Source organism: Hibiscus syriacus, unplaced genomic scaffold, assembly GCF_006381635.1.
Source record: "Hibiscus syriacus cultivar Baekdansim isolate YM2019G1 unplaced genomic scaffold, ASM638163v2 tig00110998_pilon, whole genome shotgun sequence".
NCBI classification, from domain to species: Eukaryota; Viridiplantae; Streptophyta; class Magnoliopsida; order Malvales; family Malvaceae; genus Hibiscus; species Hibiscus syriacus.
In genome coordinates this window covers 203,821-226,065 of record NW_024062945.1, presented here as the reverse complement: position 1 = coordinate 226,065, position 22,245 = coordinate 203,821, and the positions used below count along the sequence as shown (strand labels likewise).

Genomic DNA, 22,245 nt, shown 5'->3' with positions numbered 1-22,245 from the left:
GACAACAGAGTAATTGATTTTTGGCATGACTCTCAAATGTCCCCAACAGAGTCCTCAAACTATCGCAACGATCATTCAGGTGGTCTCGAGTTCTTGTCTCAACTTAGAATTAATGTGAAGAAGTCACCACCGATTGTTTTCGAATTAGGTAGATTAGACACCTTAAACTTACCCATTTACCGGAGAATTATCGGACTTGGGAGTCATTTACAATTGAGGAAGAATGAGCACCCTCGAATTGCCCTATCGATACCAACATGATTACCATATTGTCTTAATTGCAAAAATTGAATTTTTAGATAGAAATTTAAATCATCGATCCATATTATTTACTTTTGGAGATTTTTATTGAAAAATAAAATAAGTTATGATTAAAAATAGAAAAAATAGGTCTAACCTACAAAAAGAAAATAAAAGGGTCACGGGCACAAAAAAAGAGATAATTCAAATACATGCACAAACAAATAAATTTACACTAAAAATTTGAAATTTAAAAAAACTTAAAGATACTGCAAAATAAATAAATAAATACTCATTAAATAAATATACCATAAATACAAAAGATTAAATAAAACTATTTAAAAAATAACTCTAGAATAAAGTCTTAAAATAAATTAAAAATAAAATAAGCAAAATGACATTAACCAAATTTGAAAAAAAAGAAGCAAATTAAGAAATAAATATAGAAATACCAAACAAGATACTTTAAACAAATTGAAAAAAAAAACTTAAGAAACTAAAAAATAAATAAATAAAATGGAATCTAATTAAGTTAAAAAAGAGGAAAAAACACAAATTATAATGAAATAATGTTGACACAAACAACAACTCCTTAAGCGAAATCTAAAAAGAAATTATAATGAAATAATGAAAAATAAAAATTGAAAGAAAAAAAAAACTAAGATGAATAAAAGATCAAATTGATATTTTAACAATCTTTAGGGCTCACGAAATAATTATCCATACTCGTATGAAAATACACGGATCCTATAAGAAATCTGGATCGAGTCATCAAGTTATTTAATTAAATACAAAACTAAAAAAATCTAACATTGGATCAAAATAAATTAATAAGACATTTGTTCCTTGTTCCTCGATTTTCTCTCATTCAACAAAGTATTTTTTAGAAAAACCAAGTTCGTGTTTGACCAAAAAAAAATAAATAAAAAAAAAAAATAAAAGTAAAATATTTTCAGTTTTCACTGAAAACCTCAAGGAATGTGAAATCTATGAAGATAACATTTTTTTGTTCTTCGGTTTTCTCTCCACCAATAAAATATTCTAAAAAAGGGAAAAATAAGACAAAAATCAAATTTGAACAAAATAAACACATACACAAAAGAATTACCTTTAGTCACAAGTTTTCTCTCATTGTTTGTCTCTCTAGTTACAACATCTTCTCCCAAATAAAAAGTCCTCCTCTCATTATACAAAATAAAAGTGCACCTTCCAAAAACCCTAAAAATAAAAAAAATATTAAAATCTTTTCATTAATGTTAAATACACTAATTAAGAAAAGTAATATTAAATAATGAAAATATCCTAAATTGCCCTAAATAAGTAATCAAAAGTATAAAACTGAATTTATTTACAAATAATAAAAAAATAATTGAGAATTTGAAATAAATTAAAATTCTCATATTGGACCCGTATCTAATTTTCATCACGCACTGTCTTCGCTAAAATGAACATATCTTGACTTTTCAACCTTCCAGTTGAGGTGTTTTAAAATGCATTGGAAAGCTAACTGAAAACTGATCATATCTTAAGAAGTCATATCTTGACTTCAATAAAATGTTTGGGTTTTGGGAAAGAAAACTAAACCGGACAAAAATCAGGTATTACAAGAAAAATTGGCGAAATTAGAAATCTATCAAGTCTATATGCGGTACTATTTACCCCCTGAACAATGTGAAGGAGTTTTCTGACACTAGAAGATCAACTAAGTTGTTTCGATGGATAAATTCTCTGAATATGTTTGCTTCTTGAATGTTGATTGGTCCCCCGACTTTCTCCTCATTTGATTTTACTTGATTAAAATCACCACCTACAAATACTGGTAAATTCAAGGACTCAATTAAACTGGACATCATCTCCAAGAATTCCTTCCTTTCTCCAACTTCATTAGGTGCATAGATATTTAATAGACCACATCGAATATTCTTTTCGCGAATAGTGCCGATCAAAAGAATGTATCTTCTTTAGATTATGTTACTTTCAATTTGAAAGAAACATGGATCCCATAAGGTGATAAGCCCCCTGTTGCCCCATTTGATGGTGAAAGAACCAGGTTGCCTGCTTTGGATCTCCATAATTTTGTTTACCAATCTTGATTGCAGTATCGACAATTTTGATTCTTGTAAGAACGCAACTTTTGCCTTATTAACCTTGATAATCCGATTGCCCTCTGCTTCTCTGCTCGCCCCAATCCTTTTACGTTCCACGTGATTAAACAACAATTCATATTGAAAATTAACTCAACACACATTATTTTCACGACTGATCAGGCTCCGTCTTCATCCTCAAACTCTTGTTATCGTTTCATCACCACATGGTTAGGTACATCAAACTCCACTCCCATAGTTATACCTGTTGCAAATATGGCTTCTACTTCCATCGAGTGATGATCAATTATTCCCATAGTAGCTCATTCCAGCTCCTGGCTATGGTGGACAACTCTGGATGAAATCAACTCTGTTCACCTTCTTTTTCCTTAATACTTTCAATGGCTCTACTTTTGCTCTTCTTTCTTTATATAACTAGTTCTTTCTCTTGTTTTGAACATCATGTTTATCCGTTGATGCCGCGCTCTCACCTTTCTTGAAATGAAACAACTTTTCTTGTTGATTCGTAGTGGAAATATTAAGAGCTGAATTGATGTTTTCTCCCAATGAATTTATGTTCTGGAGCTCCACGGGCTGAATGGGAAAGTTTTGAAGCCTTGATTCACTTGATATGGGTTCGTAAATATGGTTGTCCACTGCCAGCTCCGTCTCTAGCCCACTTGGCGCCACAATCATATTTAAGACCGAACTAGTTCCAAAAGTGACTGAGACTTCATGAAGCTCTTCATCACTAGAACAAGAAATGGCTAATTGGGGTTGAAAATCAAAAAATATATTTGTGTTATATCTGGTTGGTACAATCCTCTGTGGCGCCCACCTCGTTAATGAGGATCTCGGGACTAAGCGCCTAATTATGATCGATGTCGCATGCCTGAGAGCTTGAATCGTCCTTGGTCATGTCCATCGGAGCTACTCCGAAAATGAAACACCGCTCTCTATCATATTCTTCTGTTCTAATCTTAATTCTATGAGTACACCCCTTGACGATTACAGACACCCTATCAGGAATCATCGATAAATTCTGAACTGACACAAGGATTTTGGAGTAATCAAATCTGTTAATATTTATTGTTTCTTCATCAATTCTCGTTACTTCCCCCATCTTCCTACTAAGTTGGAAAAGGACTTGTGCCGTACTGAAAGGGGTACATCCTCCAACAATACCCATATCTTTACTCTTTGTTTGCCCTCATATCCTTCCAACAGTTTCAGCTCGTCGAGCCATACTCTGAGCATTTCCTCTCTTCTTGACCAACACTAAAGCCGACTATCACAAGATGAGAATCGGATGACCACCAGCTGTCTGAACCACGTATATACCTTCGCTTTAAAGCCATCAGATTTCAACGCATCCAGGATCAATTCTGTATTGTACATAAGTTTGATCTGTCCAACTAAGCAGTTACCCCTCCAGTTTAATTCTGAGCTCGGTATAAATATGAGGTTGGATGTTTCGAATGCTACAGGAGTGTTGTTCGATTTATTCACAACTATTACTTCGGTCACTGGTTCTTTAACTAAGGCAATAGTCTCCTCACGGTTATGGCTTACCCTATTCGTATTCTTTGTCCCTAAAGTGCTCCTTACTGTCCCCTTTACAATGTCTTTGAAGGTCCTAGAATCTCTCATTGCCGGTTTGAAAATCTTGGGAATGGCTTCCCCTTTTTTGCGTGCTGAACCCTTATTTGGAACCCATCCATAACTCTTCCATTACCCTTTGAAACTGCAGAATGAGTCTCAAACATGCTCCTAAATCTGACAAAAGAGTACGTAGTGCAGCTTGCTCTTCTCCTTGGATTGTTGTGAGCGATGAAGACATCTAAAACACATCCATACGCCTGAAACGCTTCCTTTAAGGTCAGATAGTGAATCCTTTTGCTGACGTTGTTAACAAACACATAAACTCTTGATCGACGTCATCTTAACAAGTTTGGTTCGAAGTAAACGACAAAAATGTGGCGCATCCCCATCTCGTCACCTTAGGGCATCTCCACGCTGCAAGAATGTGGCGCATATCTCTCCTTTGAGTGGTCTAGCGCTGCGCCAAACTATAAAAAAGTTTTTTTATTTTGATTTTTAGTTTTAGTTTTTTATTTTATTTTATTATATTAAACATAATATATTCAACTAGATTAAATTGTAAGATAAATAAAAATATATTTAAATTAGATAAATAAATATACTAATTTTACTCTACGAAATCCACTAATTGAGCATTATTATTATTATTTATAATTTTCTTATTTATTTTTATTTTCTCAATGTTATTTATGAATGTTTTATTAATATTTTTATCTTGATATTTTTTTAGAAATGTATATGTTTTATTTTATATTTGTAAAATCAATATTATAATAGTTAAATATTGTGAATAAAGTAGAGTTGGTGTAAAGATAGCGCTGGAGATGAATTATTATTTTATCTTTAAAGTAGATATATATATATTGTAGAATAGAGATGAGGACTGGAGATGACCTTATAAATAAGATTTATCCTAACTAATGATATTAAATAGAATAAATAATTTGTTAGTAGCTAAACTATGAGATCGATCCTATTTTAATCATTAAATAATTTTCTAAACTAAATTGTTAAAATTTTAATTTACTTTCAATTGAATATCACGAGGAATTAAACTAAACTTCAAAATTACAAGAGCTTATTATATTTATTTACTATTTAAATTTAAAGAAATGTAAATTGTCATTAGAACGAAAAAACATGATTAAATTTAACATCTGAATGCAAATGCGCAATGCTGGAAAACGATAAAGGGGTTATGAGAAAATATTGAAAATTTCTGTAAGCTAAAATTTCCCATGAAACAGGAGGAGCACCTTGTCGAATACAGAGTTAAATTCCTACAGACAATCGATTAACTTAAGCAAAGTAGGATCGGCTTCGCTTGGGCGACCTCATCAGTCAGCACGGCAGAGGACGCCAAAGCGCAACCATCCCCAAACCCACGATATTTTCTGAAAACTTCACACATTTCCATTGACAGACCAAAATATTTATTGAGAAACAAAGCCAACTCAGATTTTTTTAAAGTGAACCCAGATCATTAAAAAGGAATACAATTGTTTTTAGTTTATTTTTTTTGTTAGCTTTTTGAGAAATGTCGTCGGAGATCGAGGAGTTGCAAGAAGTTCTGTTCTCGAAGCAATCTGGTGATGCTGTAGCGGATGGAAATGGATATAATGGAAGGGATAATGGGGTTGCTAATGATGAGAGCTTGAGGAACGATGTCTACGCGGCTGCTGCCTATGGGGATTTGGAAAAGCTCCATAGGTTGGTTGAATACGAAGGTTGCTCTCTTGCCGAGCCTGATGGCCTTGGTTACTATGCCATCCAGTGGGCAGCTTTGAATAATAGAACAGCCGCTGCTCATTACATAATCGGGGTTTTCTCTTCTGTTTTGGTGATTATTTTGATGATTTTGCTCTGCTGGCGTTCTCCTCAGAGTTGGGATTCATGCTTTTTGAATTTTGGTTTGGAATTGTTTAGGTTTTAGGTTTAGTTATATCATTGATCTTGAAGCTGTCATTGGGCTAAATTCAGTTTAACCTGAGTAGTTTTTGGTTGTCTCGTTTTTCTAGCATAGTGGAGATGTAAATGCAGCAGATCATAATGGACAGACGGCCTTGCATTGGAGTGCAGTCCGGGGTGCAATACAGGTTGCTGAGGTTTTACTCCAAGAAGGTGCCGCGGTGGATGCTGCTGACAATAATGGCTACCAGGTTAGATTTTCTTTGTTTAGCTGCCTTGTGCCATATTCCAAATTCAAGAAATTAGTGCTGTTTTCCTCAAAATGGACTTGAGGTATAAGTAAAGTAAGTTACTGTTTAAACAAGTAGCTGTTTTAAACGTTATTCTCTGCTTGAAGTGGGTTTATATTTGCATATGTATCATATCTATAGACACACGGAGAGGAGCAATTGGATTCAGCAATATATGGTTTCTATAAAACGATTGGGTCATATTGCTATTTTCAGGATCAGAAAAGGCATGTTTTTGTCATGCATTTTAGTTATGTAGGTCAAAATGATATTCACTCCCTTATACAGCCTCAAAGCATTGTAGTTCATTCTTCGCTTTGTTGGTTACTTTGGCTCACTAATATTTTTTTCCCTTTCTGGTATCATGTAAAATAATGGAATTGTACTTCGCTTTTTCTTTTTTTTTTTGGAAAATTTTATTTTCCTAGACGTATAGACCATGAGGGTAGGTTTCTATATCCTGAAGCCTTGTTTTTGCCTATTGTCGTTTTGCAATTTAATTGCGCATTTACGGGATAATAACTGAATTGTTGTGCTTCTTGCTTTTATTTCAAATTCCAGATGATGCATACTTAGTTTTGTAATTTGATGCAGATAGCACATGTTGCTGCCCAATATGGTCAGACTGCTTTTCTCTATCATGTTGTTTCAAAATGGAATGCTGACCCTGACATTCCTGATAATGACTGGCGGAGCCCTTTGCACTGGTATTTGAGGAGTTCTACATATTCTTTTCTCTTTTTCACTTGAATGGTCTAGGATAAGGCACTGAGGTGCTGCTGATTTCTTTTGTATCTTAATGTCTACATTTTTTTCATGCTTCTGAGGGTTGATTATTTTCCTTGTATAGCATTAACATCACTTGCAATATAGAAAAGTTTTCAATTCATGATGTTGTGATGTATAGTGATGATAGTAATAAGCTCCTTAAAGTGCCTGGTTTTTGTTTTGTTTTTTGTTTTTTTTTTTTTTGTAAATTTGGATATAAAATTTTATGGTCAGAATTTGACCCACTTATATTATTTCTGTCATAGTTGTTTTCATTCCGAACATTAAAGAGCTTTAGATTTATGTTCAACCTTCCTTCTATGACATCTCTCTCTGAGTTATTTGGTAGATTTAAGAAATTTGCTTACGATTCTGAGTACTATATTTGTCACCCCCTTTTTTTTTTTGATAGGAATAGAAGGCCTCATTAAAAACCTCCCTCATAGTTGTCTCTATTAAGGAGACAAGTAGCGGAAGGAGGAAAAGAGTGCCTTAGTATATTAATAACCAACAATTACATAAGAACCAAATATTACAAATAATTGCCAATTCAAAGAAACAACCAAAGAAACCAAAAGCACAGCTCCTAACAATATCCTCCACAGTCACTAACCAATTCCTGACTTAGCTAGACAATCAGCTTCCACATTCATACCTCTGCTGATATGCTTAATAATAACATTATAAAGCACCACTGACTTCTGAATTTCTGAAATAAAATCAACAAGGTGAACCGGGCAAAGATCCGGGCTGTTGATCCACTTAACTGCAAGAAGCGAGTCACTTTCTAAAATAAGATTTCCTTTGTCCCTCCAAACTGAATCAAAAAACACATCTACCCCGGTTTTGATTGCATAAATCTCTGCAAGAATAGGAGAACAAGGTCCTAAGGCTGTAGAGAAGGAAACCAACTTGTTATTACCAGCATCTTTAAGAACTCCACCAATACCAATCTTTTTCCAGTCAAAGTTGACAGCCCCATCAACATTCATCTTAAAGTAACCGGAAGGAGGGGGACACCATTTTAATCTTGACAGTCGAAAGTTAGAAGGGGATTTATTCATTTCCGCCAAAGTAAGATCACCCACAAGGCTATCCATATGAATAGACAAATCCTTGTTTTTTGCTAAAAACCATGATGCCACCCTATACCTCACCAAAAAAAACAAATTTTCTTTGTCCATCTTGCCTTTCTCAAATACAATCTGGTTCCGGCACAGGCAAACAGACCACAAAACAGCTCTTGGAATAAATCTCCAAATACCCGAGTAAGGTCTAAGTTGCAACCATGAAAGCAAAAAGCCTTTCGGATTATTAGGGAGAACTGAAAAAACTTTCCACAGACGGAGTAGTTTTGCCCAAATCTGCCAAACCTGGACGCAGGAAAAAAATAAGTGACTGACTGATTCCGATTCCTCACCACAGAACACACAAAGCGGGTTTTCGATATCTTTAACTCCTCTTCTCAATAAAGCAGCTTTGACAGTCAACTTCTGATGAATAATTTGCCATAGGAAAATCTCTACCTTTGGTGGAACTAAACCCTTCCACACAATCTCAAACCAAGAATTGTCAGATTCTGCTAAACTTGAAAATAGTCTTGAGAACGAATTAACCGAGATCTCACCATCCCCACTACCTTTCCACGCAACACGGTCTTCACCCTACAGTAGAGGGCGAAAATTATCCAGCAAAACCATCAGTTCCATCCAATGTTCAAACTCACTATCCATTAAATTCCTCCTAAGTTGAAAATCCCATACCCACTCCCCATTCAATATACACCCAAATTCAGCCACAACACCTTCCTTATTAACAGACAGAGCAAAGATCCTAGGAAACAAAGTCTTCAAAGAAACATTAGAAATCCAAGAATCATGCCAAAATCTGATAGACTCTCCTTTACCCACCTGAAGCACGAGATTATTTCGAAGGCATAAACCAAAAGAGTCATTAGACCAATAGTTATTTAAAACACATTTCCAAATCCAAGACACATTAGAGGGCAGTTTATCATCTAACACAATAGAGCTTGATCCCGCATTATACTTAGAACAAATCAAAGTCTTCCACCAAGAGTCCTTCTCTGTACCAATTTCCAACCCACTTGCCCAATAAAGCTCTATTCCGTAACTTTAGATCCGAAATTCCCAATCCCCCCAACTCTTTATTTTTACAGACAATATTCCAGTTAACCCAATGGAGCCTTTTCTTCACAGCCGATGAACCCCACAAGAAGTTGGCCATAATAGATTCCAGTTTCTTCCTCACAACCATTGGCATTTTGAAAAGTGACATATAGTAATAAGGGAGAGCATTCAAGATTGATTTTATCAAGACTGTCCTTCCTGCTATTGATAAAGAAGACAGTTTCCAGCCTGTCAATTTCTGGTAGAACTTATTTACAATCGGATCCCATAGTTGAATAGAATTCCTCTTAGCACCCAAAGGTAACCCCAAGTATTCTGCCGGAAAAGAACCTCTTAAACAACCAATATAATCTGCCCATTCCTCAATAATATTATCATGTAAATTGAGACCAAAAATTCTGCTTTTCAACAAATTCAGCTGCACCCCTGTACACATCTCAAAAACAACCAAAACCCTCTTCAAATTTGCCAATTGATCCTTAGAAGCTTTACAAAAAATAATCAAGTCATCCGCAAATTGTAAATGGGATATCATCGACCAAGAATTATCAGAACCTAAATTAAAGCCCTCAAACAGCCCCAATGCTACTGCTTTAGACAATAGTAAATTCAGAAATTCACCCACTATATTAAACAGAAGCGGGGATAGAGAACACCCTTGTCTCAGCCCCCTAGATATTTTAAAACTTTCAGTTGGGGAGCCATTGACAAGAATTGCAATAGAAGTTGAACTTAAGCAATTATGGATCCACGACCTCCATCTTCTGCTAAACCCCATACACTCCATAACTTTGATTAAAAAATTCCAATCCACAGTGTCGTAAGCCCTCTTGAAATCCACTTTGAAGACGAGACCTTCCCTTTCTTTCCTCCTCCAAAAATCGATTGCTTCATTAGCAATTAAGGAGCAGTCACAAATCTGCCTTCCCGGGATGAAAGCAAATTGAGATTGACCAATTAACCCTCCTATGCACAACCTTAACCTTCTTGACAAAACTTTAGACAAGATTTTGTAAAGTCCCCCTACCAAACTGATTGGTCTGTAATCCTCAATGCAGACTGGAATCTGCTTCTTTGGAATTAGAGTGATAAAGGAATGATTGACACCTTTCCCAAACTTCTTCCCTTTGTAGAAATCTTCAAAAAACTTAAGAATGTCTCCTTTCAAAACCGGCCAAAATTTCTTGAAAAATCCCATATTCAATCCGTCAGGACCCGGAGCTTTATTACTATCCGAAGAATGTATTACCTCCCAAACTTCCTCCTCCGAAAAATTCATATCTAATTGAGCAACTTGACCCTCCGAAAGTTTAGAAAAATTCAAATCCATCTTCACAACTCCAACCGTCGGAATGGCATTGTAAGCATTCTTGAAAAAAATCAAAAATAGCAGCTTTTATCCTTATCGGATCCTCAATCAAATTCCCACTCACATCCAAAGAATTAAGAGCATTCACCCTCCCTCTATTTGTAGCACATTGATGAAAATACCTTGAATTTCTATCTCCATCCATAATCCACTGCGCCCTTGATTTTTGAAACCAAACTAATTCTTCTTTTTTATACAATGACCATAATTCACTTTTTTCTTTTGCAACAACCACCATAGAAACGGAAGGAATCCTTTGTTGTAATTGAGCTTCTTGATTCGAAAATCTCTCTTTCTTTCAATCAAACTTTGTAATTGCAATCTGCTTCCATTAGACCAATTCATGATTTCTGTCTTAGAAACTCTAAGTAACTCCTCAATGTTCAGCCTCTTCCTACTCTTAGCTTCTGAAATTTTCTTTTCCACAGCTTCCTTAAAACCCTCTTCCTCCATAATGTAATTGAACAGTTTAAAGGGTTTCAGACCCCAATTAATCTTATTGGAATCCAATGCCACAGCATTATGATCTGAAATTGACTTAGGTAATAGCATCTGAACAACATCCGGGAATAAGCCTAAGAAATCTGCAGAAACTAAGAACCTATCCAACCTCACAAATGTAGGATCTTCCCTGTTACTACCCCAAGTGAAACTTCCTCCCACCAAAGGCAGATCCATTAAACTTGTATGGAATAGAAACTCCCTGAACCATCCCATTGAATTTTCATTCAGAGATTTCCCCATCTTTTCTTCCTGTGACAAGTGAGCATTAAAATCTCCAGCAACACATAAAGGGCACCCCAATGAAGAAATAAAATTGGATAATTTCTCAAAAAACGCTTCTTTATCAGCTTCGACAGAGAGCCCGTAAACATTAATAAAACAACACACCTCTTGGTTATCCTTTACTATACCCTTCAAAGCTATAAACCTTTGTGAAATTTCCACCAACTGAGGTAAAAACCAATCCTCATCCCAAAGAGTAACCAATCCTCCTGATGCACCCACGGCCGGAGAATCCACCAACCCACCTAGAATTTTACCCCCCAACTTCCTCCTCAAGCCTACACGAACCACCTCCAATTTCGTTTCTTGCAAAAAAAGAAACGACGGTTTCTTATTAACAACCACCTTCCTCACTGCCCTAGCCTTTTCCTTCCTACCTAATCCTCTAATATTCCAAGTGACACAAGAAACACGAACCATAAAAATAAAATTAAAAGCCTTCAACTAATAATAAGGGTTAATACCCACCCTTCTCCCCCCTAACCGAATTAGACTCCGAAAACTTCTCAGCAAAAGCTTTCTTACCCCCCTCAAAATTAACACCTAACATTTGGCTAACCTGCCAAGTTACTTCCATTTCATCATTATCAATCGAAAAATCAACTGCTGCAAAACCCTTATCCGATTCAACTCTTTTAATCTTCTTATTAGATCTGCTGTAAACTCTGTCACAGAAAATGGTAGCTACCTTAGGGGGTCGAACTCGATTTGTTGGAGGGGAAGAGGAACACCTCCTTGTAAGAACTTTACTAACTTGAAACCCATTTGTTTCAACCTGGACATCAGGAAAATCAAGCTCTGAATCCTTCAAATCTGTCTGCTGAGTACCTCCACATTCCCCTCTAGCATTAACTAATTCATCTTGTTTGAAACCACCTCTATTTGAACTTGGACTACCCTGAATAGGCCCAAAAACTTCTACCCTACCCACAGAACCAATGAGCCCGTTAACTTGGTCAACATTATCAAGCCCCAAAGAGACCTCACCCCTGTTAACCACCCACTCTCTCTCATCTATACCAGCCCCCAACTTTTCCTGCTGACCCTGATCATCATCAAAAACTGTCTCCTCTGCACAAACATCAACTGCCACTACATTTTGAAAAACCCCTTCTCCCTCCAACCTACCCTCGAAAAATGTGCGCTCCCCTTGAGATGAGTCCAATGCCCATGCTTGTACACTGTTATGGTTGTCTGCCAACGCCTGCTCACTCAGCCTCCCTTCCTGCTCATCGATGTCAACACCAAGGCTCTTTTCCAACGAGTTCACCCCATTGTTTACTGTTCCGTCATCTTCAACCATATCCTCTAGCTCCGGAAAAAAATCTTCACTTCCTTCCACCCTAATCTTGATCAAAAACGATCTCCCATACGTATTAATATTGATATGGGGAGGAATATCAAAAGGACTTTCAACCCTCAACAACATATGGGCTACTCTACAATCCATTTTCTTAGCAGTTTGTTCTTGTATCTTAACTAGTTTGCCCCATTTCGATGCCAAGCTAGTGAAAAAAGGAACTGACCAACAATTTAGAGGAACACCAATCATAGAAATTTGACAGTAAGGTAATGGAATTCCTTCATCTTCCATAACTTGCTCCAACCTATCGAACCAAAAGGACAAGGCCTCCCACTTGTTTTCCATCGTTGTGACTTTCTCCTCAACAGTCTGGAAAACTACCGGACATGCGTTTTTTGCATATCCCCATTTAAGCACTTTGACATTGATTCCCTCAAAACCTAACGCTCTCTGCACAAACTCAACTTCAAATATTGGCTTACAAATACCAGTTAAAGACGTTCTAAGCCATGACCTATCCTCCATTGGAATAAAAATTTCTCTCTGCTTCTTCCCTTCTCCCTTATTTCCAAAACTCCCCACTTTCTGGCCCTCAACTTCTTTTGTTCCGACAACCGAATCCTTAAAGGACCTTCCATCATAAAACTTATTCAACAACTCGTTCTTCTCTGCAACTTTCTTCCGCAACTCATCTGCACCAGCAGCTGAAGAACTCCCCACATTAGTATGCTTAAAGCTCGCCGAAGTACTTTTCTTCTGATACTTAGCGATCGACACCAATATTTTCCTCCCATCGAACGATACGTTATTCATCTTTTCAACTGCAAGATGCAGATCATCTTTGCTCGCAAAATGCACAAAAGCAAACGTATTTTCCTTATAATAAGGTCTCCTATTGACGAATGGAATAAACACCTTTATCACCTTGCCACAATGACTAAAACGCTCCCATAATGCACTTCTATGCACACGCCTACTAAGATTATCCACGAAAGCAACCCACGAAACTCCTCCAGACAAAGAACTACCTCTGGCCGGACGGACACTACTTTTCGAACTCTCCCTCACTCTCTCTCTACCTTTCCTCTTGGAGCCGTTTCTCCGGCAGAGACTGATTTCCATTCTTTCTTTAATGAATGGCTACCAAGTGCAATTCAACGGTTCTCTTCATCAGCATTGTAATCTTCATTACTTTCTGGTGAGTCAAATAAACCTGTACGTGACTCATAAGTTACCCTTTGTCTCTGTTTCACTGTAAGTGTTTGGCATCTTATTATTTGTGTAATTTTGCTTGCACACGGCTGGAAATTTTCTCTGGTCTTCCTGTTTTAGATTTTACAAATGTCAACGCTGTTATTTTTATTCTAACTTCCTCTCAATATGGACAACACTAGGGCCGCTTATAAAGGTTATGTTGATTGTGTACGTCTTCTTTTATTTCTCGATGCGCAAAAAGGGTGCCAGGACAAAGAGGGTACTATTTTTTATTCTTATATATGAAGTACCCTTCCTAGGCAATCTGGTTAATATAGTTTAATCAGTTTTTACTTCTGAAATTTTTTGATTGCACACATAACTTTCCTTAATCATGTTTCATGTTTACATCAGGTTGCACTCCTCTCAATTGGGCAGCCATTAGGGGTAATCTAGAAGCTTGCATAGTCTTAGTACAGGCTGGAAAGAAGGAAGACCTGATGGTTACTGATAATGGCGACCTTACACCTGAACAGCTTGCTTCTGATAGAAATCACAGAGAAGTTGTTTTCTTCCTTGTAGGTTTCTGTTTCATAACATCTTAACTTAATGCATTATAGCCCTTTGCTGAATAGTTTTTAATATGTATATATATTTGTCTTCCTATCAAAAAAAATGTATATATATTTGTCTTCAATATTACAGAGTTCAAGTTCTTGATTTTTAGTGTACTGATGAATGCCTTGGGCTGAATGGAAAGACATTTATTGCTTCCTCTTCTGCATATTTTTGTACTTTCCTTCATAGGCACAAATGATTCTGCATTTGAAAAATTGTGACTTCACTATGAGAAATATAAAGATGCACTTGTTATTCATTTTGATTTATCTTGTTAGTTTTCCCCTAAAAAGTTTGAAAATATCCCTATTTGTTATCTTTTAATTGTGAAAATGATATGTTTATGAAATCAGCTGGCTTCTACTACCACCTATTTAGTTTCTTGTACACTTGATTCGGCAGGGTAATGCTAGAAGGCGGTATGAAAAGGGATGTGATGGGAACAACCGTTTGGACAACTTTCTAGACTAAGACTTGAACCATTCTTTGGTGCGGTATCTTGCTATTAATGCTGACATATATTCAATCCGTCATGATGGGTTTGTCTATGTATCTCTACTTGCGAGTTAATTGTGCCATATCATCAAGCCAGAACCTACTTTGTTGATTTTTACCAATTTATTTGTGGTTTTGGACATCTGTTACAGCTCCCTATCTCCCAAAGATGACTGCTGGGTTTGGCCTTCTAGCATGGTTGGGTGTTTTCCTATCTTCCGCTGGTTTGGTTATGCTTTATAGGTGTAGCAGGTATATTTTTTTGACAAGAAGACTTTCTCCCCCCAACACCTGTCGGCTTATTTTGTCACTGATTACATTTTTTGGAAATGTCTGGCCGTATGTTCATCAATTTGTTAGTCCCAATTTTCCCATTGGGAGAATCATTGTATGGGTGGATTTGCATGATGGATTGTTTATACTATTTGATTAGTTTACATTTTAGGTTTCAAAAACATTTTTGTGAGGTCTTGGGTACTTTTAGGCTTTGCTTGGTAAAGTGGAAAGAAAATTGGAAGGATGGAAAATTAAAGCAGTAGAAAAATAGAAAGATGGAAAATGTATTTTCCCCCTCTTTCCGCTGGTGTGCTTGGTAGGAAAGATGGAAAAATTGAAAGAAAAGGTAATTTTCTTTCATGATCATGAAAGATACAAAAATCAGAGAAGACGGAGGAGAATTGGGGAAATTGGAAATAGGGTTAGGGATTTTAATCGAGGATATTGGTACTGCCAGCAGTGAAGGGAGATACGCCAGCAACACCCAACAGCACCTGTAAGGGAATCAAAATGTTAGATACAGCTGTATTGCCAACTAGTAAATGGGATATGGTTGGTACAATGTAAAAATATAAAGCAATGTACTGGGTAGGGCTTACCTCATGATTTGAATGAATGCATTTTTAGATTCTCTTGAACCTCTCTTCTCTTCTTTGTCTCCATTCTCTCTTCTCTTCTTTATCTCCGTTCTTCTATTCTCCTTCGTTAATCTCCATTTTCCAGCAAAAACATAACAATTGGTATCTAGAGCCACAACTCTTGGCAAAGTAATGGTTGAATCCTCTGCTCTTTCTGTGATGCAAAACCAGATTGACGAATTATCAAAGCTGGTGAAGCAAGATCAGTAACTGGAGACAATGATTGCAAAGAATAAGGGCTATTTCGAGTAGATTCTAAGGGTCTTGACAGGGAAGACAACGGAGCAAGACAAAAACAGCCTTGAAACTGAGTTGATGTTACCTGTGGCAATCGAAGGCACAAATGATGGGTGTCAAGTGTTTGATAAAATGCTAACACGAGTAATTGATGCAATGCCATCCATCACTATTACCTAACACTTGGAAATTGGTTCCAACCGTGAGTGATCTGAAGAACAAAAGCTGGAATGGCTAACATCTAAACCAAGTGGAAAATGTTCGTTGTTTGGTTTTGATCTTCCTATAACAGAAGAAAATGTTATTGTTTTGGATACAATCAGTATCTTGGCAGAGTTTTCGGCACTTTGGAGCATACACCATTTCAATTGCAATTGCCCTTCTGATGTTCTTGTTATTAAGTTCCTGCAGCGTGAATGCCATGTGAAGCAACCATTAAGAGTTCTTCCAAGGTTTGAGAAGCTAGGTTTGCCTACATCAGTTCAAATTGCTACTTTTACGCCCTTCATAGTTGATTTTTATGTGGGTAAATCAAATAATTTCAACTATCTAGTTCCATCCACTTTTAGAGAAATATGTTCTAAAAAATTTAGGGATGTCAATGAACATGTTGAAATTTTTGATCTTTTGTGTTTCAGCTTTTGTTGATGGGATAGAGTAGGATTCAAATTGCTATGAATTTGAGTGTGACTGAAAAGGTTATTAGTTATTGTAGGCTAACATTTGTTTTGTTGGCTATAAAATAATGGGTTACTACATACACACGTGATTTTTTCCAAGTCATGGGTAAGTGGGAGACTATAAGATGCAATACTACATTTAAGACTCTAGTCATAAGAGATCTTCTTGCAATTCAGGGAGTTGATCAAAAACCCGAGCTTCAAAAATTTGCTGCCTTAAATACTGCACATAGCAAGATTGGTTATTGTGTGTATAACATACACTTTTGGATTAGGAATGACACAACTCAAAATGAAGCGAAAACAATTGCTATCATAACAATTGAGCTAGATACATGTTAGATACAAGGGAGTGGCTTGCATTGTACCATTGGAGTGTGGTATCGCTTTTGGATTTAAAACACCAGAGGAAGAGGTGTTTGACACACGATTGTATGTATACAACAGAAATGAAATTGTTAATTTGAAGCAGGTTATTTTTGCTCGGTTTTCACTGAATCATGATGATGCATCTATCTTGGACGTAGATAAAAAGAATTATCAGTTCAATAGGGCAAACTCTAATATTTTGGATAGGGTCAACGCATTAAAAGTTATCCAGTTTCTAAAGAAGTATCATGCGGGAATTTGTAGTGTTGGAATTTTTGCTAATGAGAAACTGGATGTTGAGTCTGACTCCGATAAGTTTTGGGTCTTGTTTAGTCATAGTGACACTCAAAACCAATCAAACCATAAATGGGTTAAAATGCTTGGGAAAGTTGGTTCTATGGTTCTAATTACTATTGGAGGCAACTATGTTTTAGTCAGGGTTTTAAATAGCGTTCGCAGTCACGTTTTCGGTCGTGTTTATCACAGTTGTGGATATAAGCTGATTTTTAATAAAAAAACATGTTTTTCTAAAAAAATTAAAATAACGGAACAATAGTGGAACAGTAGTCCGCTATTACCGCGATTGGTCGTGATCCGTTAAATTGCGACCGCGATCCGCCGCTATTGGTGTGATCCCGCTTCACACCATTATTTTTCGCGACACAGTTTTGGATACCGCCGCGACCGACCAACGGCTATGATACCTCTATTCAGTCGCTATTTGAAACCCTGGTTTTAGTTGCTGCAAATAATGGAATTATTACTTTTTTGGTTCTGAAGCTAACATTTTCGTGGACATGGAGAACATAAATATGAATTCCACCCAAGTATACTCTACACAATTAAAAGAAAAAGTATGTCATCAGGAGTAGAATGGCATGATGTGGACAACATCAATTTCATCACTCAGTTGAGTGTGGACTTAAAAGGTGTTGATGTCGATGCTGCTACAAAGCATGGTATAAATGTGATTCGAATTCTTGGGGGTGTTACTGGCAATATTGCATCTTGTGCCCAATTGGTTATATACCTAATGTTGAGCCATTTCAAGAAACAAAATGCGATACAAATATTTGTAAAGCATAAAGTGTTTGATCCTTGGGGACAAGGATTATCTGAAGGTGGGGGGAATGTTAACAAGAGGGGAAACTAGGGGAAGCTAACACTAGAGGCATCAAAGATCAAGTAAGAGTCAAAGAACATGTGGAGATTAAATTTCTTGGAACAATTACAACACAGGGGATCAAAGCTTACCTCAAATTCCAATCCTACCATCAAACTTCACTTGCTCTTCGAAAGAGTTTAAAGCTTGCAACAAGGTTCTATTGTACCTACATCGTTTTACATTGCATGGGTTAGTAGTATATAACTTGTTGTATGAGTCCTCAAAGGTGCAAATAGTGAATTATAATAGTCGGTTGAAAAAGAAATTTGGAGATCAACGCATTACCTCATTGGAGCCTTTCAAGTTTGGACATAAAAGACAATTGAAGGTTCAATCTGCTATGAAGTTTGACAAACATAGGGAGAAGAAGTACAATCAGCTGCAGTGGACGAACGTAAGGTTGGAAAATGTCATTGGGATAAACTATATTGTGCTTAAGGCACAATTATTAGGTTTTGATCCTTGGGGACAAGGATCCTTTCATGGAGGGGTATTGTCATGATCATGAGATACAGAAATCAGAGAAGACGGAGGAGAATTGGAGAAATTGGAAATAGGGTTAGGGATTTCAATTGAGGAGATTGGTACTGCTAGCAGTGAAGGGAGACACGCCAGTAGTACCCAACAACACCTGCAAGGGAATCAAATGTTAGATACAACTGTATTGCCAACTGGTAAATGGGATAGGGTTGGTACAATGTAAATATATAAAGCAATGTACTGGGTAGGGCTTACCTCATGATTTGAATGAATGCATTTTTAGACTCTCTTGAACCTCTCTTCTCTTCTTTATATCCGTTCTCTCTTCTCTTCTTTATCTCTGTTCTTCTATTCTCCTTCGTTAATCTCCCTTTTCCAGCAGAAACATAACAATTTCTTTCCATTCATTGCTTGGTAGAATTGAAAAATGAGAGGAAAAAAATAAAGGTTTTAAAGATACGTAAGTTTTTAACTATCTTGCATCTCTCACATTTTCTCTCATCTTATCATTCCAATTTGGAATGATTTGTTTTTACACACGAGGATGGAAAATGATCATCCTTCTCATTCTATTTCTCTCATTTTTCTTTCGTACCAAGCTCCCTCAAAATTTATTTTCTTTCCACTTTTTTACTCCCACTACACTTTTCCACTCAACCAAGCAGACCCTTAATGTTTGTTCCTTCATGCGATAGCAATTAAATTCTTCTGTTTTCTCATGTTTATTTATGTTAGTCAAATCTTATGATGGAGTGGGAATGGGGGATGGCTTAGAGTGGCAGGGGGTTGCTATATTGTTCAGAAAATAGCGTAGCATGCATTGAAAGATTTAAAATATCATGTATATGAATCTATAAGATAATATGAGATAAATTAGAAATTGAACTAGGCCGTATTCTGAATATGTGTGCTAGTAATTGGATTCAGTAAAGAGTGTACTTATGTCGTTATATTGCATTTTAAATTTCTTTGCAGCAAAGATCCGGGTTATATCAGGATGAATGTCCATGATCTTCAAAATATGAAAGATGATGTGCGTTCAGTTTCCCCTACGAAGCCTAACTGATTTTTGTTATTTGTTAATCTTTTTCTTCATGAAAGTTAATTGTTGTCAGTCTTATTTAATATATTTCTTTGAATCCTGTATATGTTTCTTTCTTTTATGATTGATTCATTTTCTTACTACATTATATGTATATGTATCCTGTATGTTCTGTTAGGAACCCTTATTGAAGATTGAAATGAATAATCCTGCTTTACTTGCTGGAAATTGGCTTCAGCTTTGTGCAACATGCAAGGTGATCACCTAATATGTCCTGTATTGCTTCTATGTTACTCATTTGATTCTATTTATTCTGATTGTTTTGCTTTGTTATTTGATAACATAATCAGATTGTCAGGCCTCTTCGCGCAAAACACTGCTCCACTTGTAATCGTTGTGTTGAAGAGTTTGACCATCACTGCCCGTGGGTATCAAATTGTATTGGCAAGGTGCTTTGTTGCTGATGAGTTAAATGTTTTTCCCCTTGATATTATTATTTTGATGTTGCATTCGTTGCATGGAAGACTACCAAAGAGGCTTGCTGGTTACTATATTGTCATGGGTCATTCTCCTGTGGAAAGGGAATAATATTTTAATCATTTGATTGGTAGTCATTGTATCTTTTGTTAATTCCATTTAGTTATCTTGTGATGCAGAAAAACAAATGGGAATTTTTTCTTTTCCTTGTCTTGGAAGTATCTGCAATGTTGATTACGGGTGGAGTTACTATTACAAGTATGTCTTTTAATCAGTTCCAAATTTAAGCATTTCCAAAGATAGCTTGACATATTCTCTCTCACCTTTAATACTCTATTAGTATGTGTTCTTGTCATATACAGGAATCTTGATGGATCCAATGGCTCCATCCTCATTTTTACCATGGATGAACCATGCTGGTACACATCATATCATTGCCATATCATTTTTGGTTGTGGATATCTTCCTCCTTTTTGGTGTGGCAGCGTTAACCTCTGTACAGGCTTCTCAGGTACGACTTGAGATTTTGTGATCTCTTGTCTCTTTCTGGAAATATTTTTTATGGTTGTGGGTTGGCCACAATAGGAAAATAAAACATTTTTTGGGGCAAATTGTTCGCCCTAAACTAGATTAGGCCGTCGACACCATAAATGCAAGTTGCGGCTTCTTCATCTTATATCTTTAACTCTCATAGGAGCTTATTATTGATTTATGGATTGACTGAATGTGTCAACTATATTTCAGTTACACAATCTGCGTATACCATTCCGGCAGTGATATTTACAGTTTAAGACACCTTAAATCAAGGGTTAAATCAAGCTAACCATCTGCAATATGTATAGCCTTGTGCATTCTTTAGGGCATAATTGCCATGCTTTTGTTGCACCTGTTGCGGTGCTTGCACTTTTGGATCTGGATATTGTTTCATATCTTACTCATCTACTCATTTTGTTCTTTTCTTGCTATAGATATCACACAATATAACAACTAATGAAATGGCAAACGTAATGCGCTATAGCTACCTTAGGGATGCCGGTGGTCTATTCAGAAATCCATATGAACATGGATGCCGCAAGAACTGCTCAAATTTCCTTTTCAAAGGCTACAATGTAGACGTGGAGGTTAGTGAAGATTCACGGGATTCAAAGTTGGATTATGGTGATTTGCAAAGTCCGGAAAACGGAAATGGCCGTTTTGCTATAAATGTCGATTCCAGCAACCCCAGTGCACGTGGTGGCCACATTCATTCTTCCAACTGCAAACACGGTTACCACAGCTAGTCAAAAACTTGGGGAGTGCCTGTTGGGGTTGTCTTTGGTCTTGGCCTTGAACAGAGTAGTGCCCGTAATGGCAATGGCCGTGGCATCTCGATATCCATGTCTGGCACAAGCTTGCAATATAAGCATACACCCCTTTTCAGGTTCCTGTGCTACGGATGTGCAGTTCTTTCATTGTCTCATTTCCCATTATTTTTGGCATCTTTTTTCTGATTTCTCGTGCTTGAAAGTTGAGAGCGGGGCAATCCAACACAATGTAAACAAACACAAAATAAATACATTGTAAGTTAATTAAATTGATTAACAGTGATCAATTCTTTCTTCGAAACGGGGTCATTGTTGCAGTAAAGTAAAATTCTGAACAGAATATCCAAAATCGAAAAAGTTGAAACTTTCTTTTGAGGCAAATGAATACTGCTAAACTACATATATCCGCCACGAAATTTTCTGGGGAGATTGTCTACACAAAATAGTAGCAGAATTAGCGACCGTTTGTACATAGTAGAACCATGCTTGCCTCCAATAAGGATTTATGTACAACACACCTACGATACGCAACACCACCACTATGTAAAACGCAAAGAAGCTTGCATAGAAGGCATCCATATCAATTAAACCATGGTCTTCTGTATTGACAGTTGAGGCCTTTGGCGTCGTTGGTGGTGTGACGTTGATGGGCGAGCAATTCCTTCCTACCAATGAGCCACAAAGAAAAGGATTACCCAAATAGCTGCTTTCATCAAAGGCTCCCAACTGCCCAATCCTTTCAGGTGTCTTTCCAGAGGGATATTCCCAGA

The 22,245-nt window shown here is 36.7% G+C and overlaps 1 pseudogene; it reads left to right on the top strand.

Annotated features, from left to right (window-relative positions):
• The first annotated feature begins 5,171 nt into the window (after positions 1 to 5,171).
• On the top strand, positions 5,172 to 21,685 carry LOC120149222 (annotated as a pseudogene).
• The last annotated feature ends 560 nt before the right edge of the window (positions 21,686 to 22,245 follow it).